General features: G+C 38.3%; 1 long non-coding RNA gene and 1 pseudogene across 1 annotated transcript; both read right to left on the bottom strand.

The window, feature by feature from the left end:
* Positions 1–872: 872 nt before the first annotated feature.
* Positions 873–2,338, bottom strand: LOC115576077 (uncharacterized). The gene is made up of 3 exons (XR_003982764.1): positions 2,215–2,338; positions 1,701–1,772; positions 873–1,512 (listed from the first exon to the last, which is right to left on the bottom strand). It is a non-coding gene; the product is annotated as an uncharacterized LOC115576077 (long non-coding RNA).
* Positions 2,339–2,825: 487 nt separating this feature from the next.
* LOC115575644 (uncharacterized) lies at positions 2,826–8,617 on the bottom strand (annotated as a pseudogene).
* Between the last annotated feature and the right edge of the window lie 1,295 nt (positions 8,618–9,912).

Genomic DNA, 9,912 nt, shown 5'->3' with positions numbered 1-9,912 from the left:
ACTGAGGGCTCGATTCAAAATCACACCAAAAATCAAAGTGAAAGATTGAAATCACACGCTGATCGAATGTGTGTGAATGTCATCACGGCAATTCATAATGTGGATGTAATGTGACCCTTTGTGCCTGTATGCACTCCCAATAACATCCTGGCGTGCTACTGTTGAATCGGCGGATATTGTCCTGGGGGGGATCTCCTCCCAGACCTGGATCAGTTCCTTGGAAGCTAAAACTAATAACAGGTCTAAAATAAATCCTTCCTTTATGAAGGTCAATTCTCTTGTTTATTCAACAGCACCACAATCTACCGCCTCTGAAATGATTCTTGCTTCACTTTAGTTTTCATCCTTTTTTCAGATAAATGCAAAACAAATCTAAAAAATGACATATGTAACCTACCTTGACCTTTGTCCGCTCTTTATTACTGTACCGTCAATTTTATGTGTCAAGTTTTCAGAGACAATGGAAAGAGTCTTGGTAGATTATGAGAATACTTTTATGAAATAATCATCAATTAATCAAGAATGTGACTTTCATACATTCAATAATGTCCTGAATAATGAAGATTTTGGTATTGTCCATGTGTTCTGGTTTCTGTTGTGGTCAGAATAGTGTTGACCAGTCTTATGAGTGGACGGTTGAATTCAGGCATCAGTCCTCACAGAGAACAACAAAGGCAGAACACTTTGGCCAAAATGCGATCTCAGAACTCATTACCTATTATCATTTTAGCTTTTTATTAGATTATTTTAAATCATGTGCATTCATAGGTAGATATGTTTTATATTAACCTCAGTTAAAGTACATTTAAAAAAATAATACACACTAAACATGTTAGGACTTGGCAAAGATGAGGACTCAGTTGCAGACAGAGAACGCTTAATGCAGGCTTTTATTCTGAAATTCTTGGTGCTCTCTTCAGACAGAGTGATAACACAATGGCTATAAACTCTAGACTCGTCTGAACAGACGAGAAACAGACAAAACAAACGAGGCACAAGGCACAAAACAATGAACGGAAAATCGCTCCAGAGGGAGGAAAAGGCAAAAGGCTAAATCTACACTGATCTAAACAACAACAATCTATGAAGTTACACAAAAGAAAATCGCTCACGAGGAGGAGAGGACAAAAGGCTATAAACAGAAACTACGCTACACAGAGCTAAGAAAACTACAAATCAAAACGCTCCAAGAGGAGGAAAAAGCAAAGCACTATGAAATTAAACTAGCTTCTCAAAAGGAACAAGCTGATCAAAAACTTTTAGCAAAACTTTAGCAAATCACTCTTCAGTGGGGGTACAAAGAAAACAGAAATCCAAGCAGGGCAATACTTAACAACGGCTATGACAAGACTGTGGAAGACGGCTGGAGGTACACGACGAGACGATATACTCTGGCAATAAGACAGGGGAAGACGAGGACTATATACACATGAGGGAGGGTGACACAGGTGGACACAATCAGGGAATCAGGGGAGACATCAGACCGGTGACACAGGAGGAAGGGCAAGTGACCTGAAACGAGAGGAGGATTAGATTTTCAACATAAAACAGGAAGTTCGCCAGACAAGACCCCAAAACAGGACATCCTTCACCGCGGTGTGACAAAACATAACTTTATCTTATTTGGCTGTGCTCATATTTTAGGCTTTGCTGTGAATGAACACTTTAGAATGGAAAGCAACAAGATAAATATTCTTTACCTTTTCCCCGACATCTGTTCGTCTTCACTTGGTACGCTGTCGACAACTCCTTGCTGGTTTCCTTGTTATCAACTGTGGAGAAAAAAAAAAGAAAAAAAGGCCAAGATTTTAAAATGTTTTCAGACACAAATTTCTGTTTGTAACATTAAGTGAGCAATCTTTTGTGGAGAACTTTAATACACATGCACATACATTGTTTTTGTTTATCTCTTGCATATGAACCACACCCAAACTCTGGCAGAATTTTAAATACTTTATAGAGTTTTTGAGTTTCCAGTATGTTTCCCCTAACTTGGTCCTGTTCTGTTATAATATATTGCCAGTTCAGGGAAACTCAGATACCACAGGCAGGAGAGATGATGTAGTTTCTGATCCTGTAACAGTTTACTTTACTTTACTTGTTGACATCACTGGCAATAAGATAGTAAGGCAGAATGATCTTTGTTGTAAAGGAGCAAACTGTATTTGAAAAATGTATTTTAAAAGCTGTCTAATATGTTAAACCAGAGCTTACCGTGAGTGAGCACTGCACATAGCAGTCTTCCTCCTGCCTCCCCTTCCTTCCAATTAACTTCTTAACTTCTTTTTATGAGACCACACTGTAATATATGTGAAAGCAGTGCAGCCTGCATGGAAAGTTTTAGACGTGTTTAGGGAAACAACATAAAAATGAAAGTAAGGATGGACCAAGGAAGGCGTTTATTTATTGTTGGTATCAGCATCATTGTTTCATGGGAGAAAGTATCAGCTGTAAAGCAGATGTTTGCTCCTGGAATAACAACTGCTGCTGTCATAACCTGGCTCTGGGCCATGGCAAAATATTGGAAAGGATGCGCAGTGTGAAATGAACACAAGTAATTTATTGCAATTAAAACAAGAAATTAAACAAACAGTTAAAAAAGGTGTGCATGTCAGTGGTGTAAATGTGGATGTGGTGAGAGATGGTGTGGTGTAGGTGGAGCAAAACAATAGTTTCAACACAACAGGAAATGGTGCAGGCGATGGGAGGAAAGCAAGAGAGACCAGCCCAGTTAGAGACTGGACTTGACTCTTAATGTATGAAGCTCTTCATTTAAAGATAGAGGCCCTAAAACAAAAAAGAATCACAAAGGCAAGACATTTTACTGTGACTTTTATAATCTGTTTATTATGTTTAAATGCGTTAAATGTGTGCTAAGAGGTTAAATTAATTTGGATGTATTTATCTATTTCATGTCAACAGCGATACAGAACAGAGTCAATTACATGTTTAAATGGGTGGTACAGACAATGAGGCAAGATTACATTATACATTTAAAGCACTTCAACAATAGAACACTACAAAGAAAAAAAACCTCTAAACGGGTACACTGTTCCCTCCTATAAAATGTAAAGTTATGTAAAACAGTAAATTACCATTCAACCCAGTTGTTGTTATGAATTGACAAATTGACGTCTTGTATATCTTCAGATCAGTAATCAAATTATTTATGGCAAGTGGCTACAAATGGCAGCTCTTAGTTTAACAGCAAACATATTAATATTTATTTTCACGGACAATGTTTATCAGTTAAAGCATTTATTACTAAATGTCATGTGCAGACAATAAAGTAATCTTGATTGAAGAAAGTTACAATATATAAACAGACATTCTGGCGAAATAATCATTTAAAATATGACAGTGAAATTGTTACTTCATAAGAATCAAAGCTAATAAAGTATCTCCAAAATATACGCTTGAATGATTGAAGATGATCAGGGATTTATATAAAATGGATATGAACACTGTGAGTGTTGCCACAAATACTGGACTCTCTTTCTCTTCTTCTTTCTCTCCCTCACTGGATAGAATGAACAATGTGTTTTTCTCATTGATGTTGGCAGAAAAACAAGGGATCATGGACCTTCTCCGAGTTGTGGACCTCTGGACTCCAAAAATCTTGATTGTCAAAAGACTACAGCTAAACAAAATCCAGCAAAGATAGACTTGAAGGTTGTTTGATGCTGATCAGTGATTTACATGTAAACCACATTTTCAGACACAATTTATTCACATTGATTAGTATGAATTAATCAGAGTTGCCATAACTGCAATGGCCACTATCACAATACACAGAACTGTTTTGTTTTCCATCCAGAGATATTTAACCATCCTCTTTTGGAAGCTTTCCTTTCTGTTGATGGCCTTCTCTGGATAAAATGTCTTGTCCAGGACGGCTCGGTGTTTCTCTGATGTCTTCTGACCTTTGCACAGGGAGTCATGGATCTTCTTCCATGAGTCCATCTCTGAGCTCCAAAGTGCAGCTCTGGCTCTGATGAACTGTGAGACTACAGTCTCGCTGCCTTTAGACAGACTGTAGCCATCCTTACAGATGAAGAAGACATCCATGCCAAGGAAAAGAACATTGAGCCCAATGAAACCTACTCTGGCTGTCTTAGAAAGGGCGAGAGGCCCTTTGATTGCCACCCTGGACACGTTACTTACCGCTGTACCTTCCTCCACTACCACTCTGCCAGGTCTATTTAACAACTTAAAGGCAGAGCCAGCATCAACAATGACATCAATACCTTTCCTGATCGCCTTAACGCTACTAAGCACTTTCTTTATTTCTGCAAGCACATCCATCTTAAATGCCTCAATTTTAATGATTTGTTTACTGATCACCTCCTCCAGACAACCCTGGAGACTCTGAACATCCTCCATGAAGCTCTTGAAGACTTAATTGGCTTTCTTTTGTTGTGTACGGTTTACTCCAATCTCTGTAGCGGTGGTGACAACACTGTTGACTCCGCTGGTTATTCCACACGCTGTCCCTCCTATTGTCAGACCTACAGACACTCCTGCTGTTACAGGAATTAATGCCAAACCAACAATGGAAAGCACACCTCCAACTGCCCCCACTGAGCTGCCTGCCACACTGGAGATCTTTGCCCCCTTATTCATCCTGTCTAGTTTGACAGCAACCTCCTCCAGGTCTGTTAGAAACTGCAGCATCCTGGGTTGTCGCTTTTTGAACTCACTGATGAAGCCAGAACATGAAACATCCTAGAACAAGAACACCAGTCTGAAGTTCTGGTCCATCCTGATGAAAAAGAAAGACAAAACTAAGTTACCAATCAATGCTTTATTATTATCTGGATTGCTCAGCAACCCCTCAGTTCTTTGACCAACCAACATTAAGAACAGTTTGGCTCAAAGGGAAAAAAATGATTCTGTCTTGGATACTGTACTTGGTTCTCAAGTGCTGTTTAGTCACATGATGTTATTATTTTTATTTTGTTGTGGTTTAAATTTGATCTCTTTAAATAGTCTTACTGGCCCCAATTTCATTTAAAGATTTACTGATCCCCTATGCACCTCGGCATTCTCCTAGATCAGGGGAAACAGCTTTGCTGGTTCTTCCAAAAGTCTGGCTTGTAACTAATGATGACCGGACATTTGCAGTCAGACCCCCCCAGACTGTGGAACGACCTTCCTATTGAAATCAGCCATGCTACATCATTAGCATGTTTTAAATCTTCCTATTAAGCCACATCTCTCAGCTGCTGAATGATTCCTCTGCTCTAAACACATCTTCATGTGATACATATTGGTCCTCAGTCATTCATTGTCATCACTGTACTTGTCTAATTTATTCACAGATCTGTCGTCATCATACTTTGATAACAATGTAATAAAAATCAGTCTGTGAAGGTGTTCCCTCTGTGTTCTATATTTTTATATTCTGTCACTTTACACATGTAACAATTCCTTATTGCTTTTGCTGTTGAACTGAAGTAATTTGTACCCAAAGTCAGTGTTTGCACTGTAGACCCCATTGTTTGATCACCAAGGGAACAGGTTTGTGCTAATTAATAACTGGGCTAACAATTATGTTAGTGGATGAATAGTCAAAGTGGTTCCATTTACCAATAATTCAGTAACAGCATAATTCATCAGTCTTGAGCAAAATGTTCCCTTTTAATGTATTTTGGATGTTTTTGTATTGTAATGATATATATTTAATTAACACTGGTTAGAAGCCAGACTTCATATATATATGTGTATGTATGTGTGTGTGTGTGTGTGTGTGTGTAATATGGCCAAAACTAACTACGTAGAGGTAATATTTACCTCAAGCCATAGTGCTGATTAATTTGACAAACAATTCTTTGCTTGTCGTCTTCAGACAGATTCCCTCCGAGGTCTGCCAGATGTTTTTTAGTCATCGGGAGGTGCTGACTGAAATGGGAACAATTAAAGTTGCAGAGAGCAATCTTTTTTAAATTAAAACAAGCTCTATATTCCAACAGTAATCACTGCAATAGAGTGTTTGGTCAGTAACACATTTCTCTCTTCCCCCTGCTCATGCAGTAAAAGACAAAAGAGGGGATTGCAAAGTGTAAAATAAACAGGAAGTTAGCTAAACAGCAAAGCTTGGAGCAGCTTTATGGATCATTTTAATATTTCTAATATCTAATTATTATTAATAATTGCTGGTAAGTAAAGCATGTTCTACTTGCATTTTTTGAAAGTTGTTGTGCATTTTAGCTAACTACCTGTCTGTTTTCCAGTTAGCAATCCCCTTCTTCCTCTCTACATCACCACATGAACAGACAGCAGCAAACAGGAGGATCCTGCTCTTTGGTCACATGCAGACGAGACCGCCTCTTTATGGAGCTCTCTGTCCTGATTGGATAAAGTCGGCAGGAATACCAGAACGTTTATTATTCTCTTTAACTGCTTGGGACATGGATTACTGACCAAATACTCAAACAGTGATTACTGATGGAATATAGAGTAATTTTAACACATACATTTTTACTTTTAATTAATAATTCAGTTTAAGTCATTATTTAATATTTTAGATTCATATTTAAAAGCTTAAGAGCAAGGAGTGCAAATAACAAAAAAAATATAAGACCTTTTCTCCAAATCCTCACAGATCATCCGGGTAGTCTCTGTGTATTCGTCCAGCTCGTACGACAGCACTTCCACATTCTGAAGTTTGGGGAGGAAGAAGTCACTTGCATCTCTTTTGAACTTGAGGAGGAGAGGACAGATTAGTCGTGCAGCATTGATGACAACCTGAACATGTTCAAGGCTGATCCCTTTGGGCAGGTGTAACACCTGGTTCTCCTCCATGAACACATGAAGTGAGGTGACCGCCAGCTTCTCCACTGCCCCCAGGAAGTGGGCGAGCTTCTTCAGACCTTTTAGAATGACCTCCAACACAGCAGCCAGCTCCCTCTGCAGCTCTGCACGCCTGCTGTCGTCATACTCAGAGGTCACTGTGTTCTTTACATATTCCCACAGACCTTTCTTTTTGCTTTTGGACTGCGTAACATGGCTGAAGCTCAGGTCAACTTTTTTAGCTCTGTCTTTGATTTCTTCCAGCTTGCTCAAGTCTTTCTCCCTTGCATCCTTCCATGTAGAGATCCCCTCACAGAATCCTCTCACTGTGTAAATGTAGGTGAGGGTATCTGTGGTGTATCGGCACAAAGCCTCCTGTAGTTCCTGTCTGTAAGACAACACAAAATTGTCATTAATCTTTGTCATGTTTGACATGTGAAAACAAACTAAATGACCCATTGATCAGTCTTCACAGAGTTTGCAAAACTGATTAAACTGAAAAATGAATTGCCTATCCAAAAAGAAAATATAACAGATGGTATACAAAGAAGAAAATTTCAGATTTTTTTTGCTTGATCTTGCAATGTGTTATCAACCACTCAAGGTCAGACAAAATTCCACCAATGATTATGCTCAATATGTGTGCATGCATGAAATGTACAGGATTGATTCTGTTCACTTCATTAGCAGATGCATTATAAAATCAAGATACTGACTTTAAAACAGTAAATGATTTATTGTTGCGGCTCATCTGAACTTGCAAATGTTACTCAAAGGAATTGAAAAAATTCTGATTATTCAAAGAGTCTGTGAGTAATGTGTCCTAAAATGATTTCTAAAATCCAGAAATCAGTTAGCATTTCTGTACTGCATCTCAAAGTCAAGGAAACTAGGTCAATGCTAACTTCCGGGTTAGAAAAATATATCATCCCTACACCACTCTATATATCTGAAAATCCTAATCAGGTTACAGAATCTGTGGGTTTATAGTGTTACACCTGCAATCATCTAGTTAAGAGAGTAGGCTGTTTTCTTAACAGCAGTTCTATGTATCATGTTTTCAAGGACAGTGGAAAGACTCTTGGTAAGTTATGATAATGCTCTTATAATCTACCTTCTGAACATTTGAAGTGATCAGTGTTTTAATTTCCTAAACTTATTAGGCTGTGCTCATATTTTAGGCTTTGCTGTGAATGAACTATTTAGTCTGGAAAACAACAACATAAATATTCTTTTCCCCGTCATCTGTCCGTCTTCACTTGGTACGCTGTCTACAACTCCTTACTGGTTAACTTGTTATCAGTTGTGAAGAAAAAAAAGAAAAAAAGGTCAAGATTTTAAAACGTTTTCAGACTTTAAACACATATTTCTGTTTTGTTGCATTAAGTGAGAAACGTTTTGTGGAGAACGTACACGTACACTTACATTCTTCTTGTTTATCACACCCAAGCTTTGGCAGAATTTTTTAAATACGTAACAGAGTTTTAGAGCTTCCAGTATTGTTATGTTTCCCCTGACTTCGTCTTGTCCTGTTATCATAAATTGCCAGTTTTGGAAAACACTCAAAGGAACCACAGAGATGATATAACTGTTTATATCATGGATTTTTCACATTCCTGCTTTCTAATGTCAGAGCTTCTAGTTCTCAAGTTTAAAGTTGTGCCTGTTTACACATCATCAATAAAGCAAATACATAAATACTACTAAAAACTTAACTTTACCTTTGCTGTTTGTCTCCACTTGGCACACTGTCTACGACTCCTTGTAGTTCTATTGTAGGCTGATAGCTGTTGTGGAAAAAGGAAAATAAGTCAAGATTCAAAGTTTTTCATCCTGTACCATTACACATGTTAGTAAGGCAGAATAATCTTTGTTGTAAAGAAGCAAACTGTATCCAAACATACAACTTGATGCTTCTGAGTCAAATGTGGGAAACAGCTTATCTTGAGATCACAAAAAGGTGAGTACGTCACTAGTGTAAATGTGGATGTGGTGAGAGATGGTGTGGTGTAAGTGGAGCAAAACAATAGTTTCAACACAACAGGAAAAGGTGCAGGCGATGGGAGAAAAGCAAGGGAGACCAGCCCAGTTAGAGGCCGGACTTTTATATCCCCCAGAGCCCTGAGACCAGGAGCTCAAGATCAGGCTGTTACTGCAACCACCCACCGTATTTAGGTGGCTGGTCTTTATGATTGAGTAAAAAAGACGACTTGGTGGAGGTAAACTCTCCGGTGTCATTCTAGTTTGGAAATGTATTCCTAAAGGGAGGAGATGAAGAGGTGATCCTGCTGCTTCTGCAAAATTACTGCTCCACTATAACACAGCAACTCTTCACTGAACACACAGTCAGTTCTTGTAAAGGCTGTCTTAGTCCTGGTAGTATTAAAGGCTGTTAATCTAATCTTAATGTCATCGTTGGTTTACTGTATATATGATGTGTGACTATAGTTTACAATGTGTCTGCCAGGTAAAAGCCCTCTTACATAAAGAAAGAAATCAGCATTGTACTCAATTTTATTTTTGTAAAAAAAGCTCACCCACTTCATATAATTAAAACCAGAAATCCTAAACTACAAGCACACAGTCTCATAAGTGTACAGAAGACTTTTACAGCCCTTGTCAGTAAACGTTTGTTGCCACACGAAATATTGAGTCAGGGCTGCAGTGTTCAGGCTGATCCAGACTCTGGAGCCTCCTCATGGTTAAAAGTGAGATCTCAAAAGGGGAACGTGACTGTTTGAGCATCACTGAGCAGAATGACGTATGTGCAGAGTTTGACTCCCCTCTTTTTCCCTGTCTGATAACTTTAAGATAATAATCCCATGGAACAGGACAGAAATACACATTTTCCCTTTGCACAGAGGGCTACGACTGCACTTCATTGTTCAAGCCTGTGTTGTATAATGACAATAACACTTGATCGGATACTACATATTCAGCTCCGGTATTCAGGATACACACTAGAGAATAATGTCAGCACCATTTAATAAATGTGTATGAAGGTCATTATTATCCCCTTAATGATGTAAAGAATCATGAATGCAAGACATTTAACTGTTACTTTTGAAACCTGTTTATTACCCTAAATACTAATGTGTGCTCTGAGTATAAATTAATTTA

This window comes from Sparus aurata, chromosome 23 (assembly GCF_900880675.1).
Source record: "Sparus aurata chromosome 23, fSpaAur1.1, whole genome shotgun sequence".
Classification (NCBI taxonomy): domain Eukaryota; kingdom Metazoa; phylum Chordata; class Actinopteri; order Spariformes; family Sparidae; genus Sparus; species Sparus aurata.
This window is presented reverse-complemented; position numbering and strand designations above follow the sequence as displayed.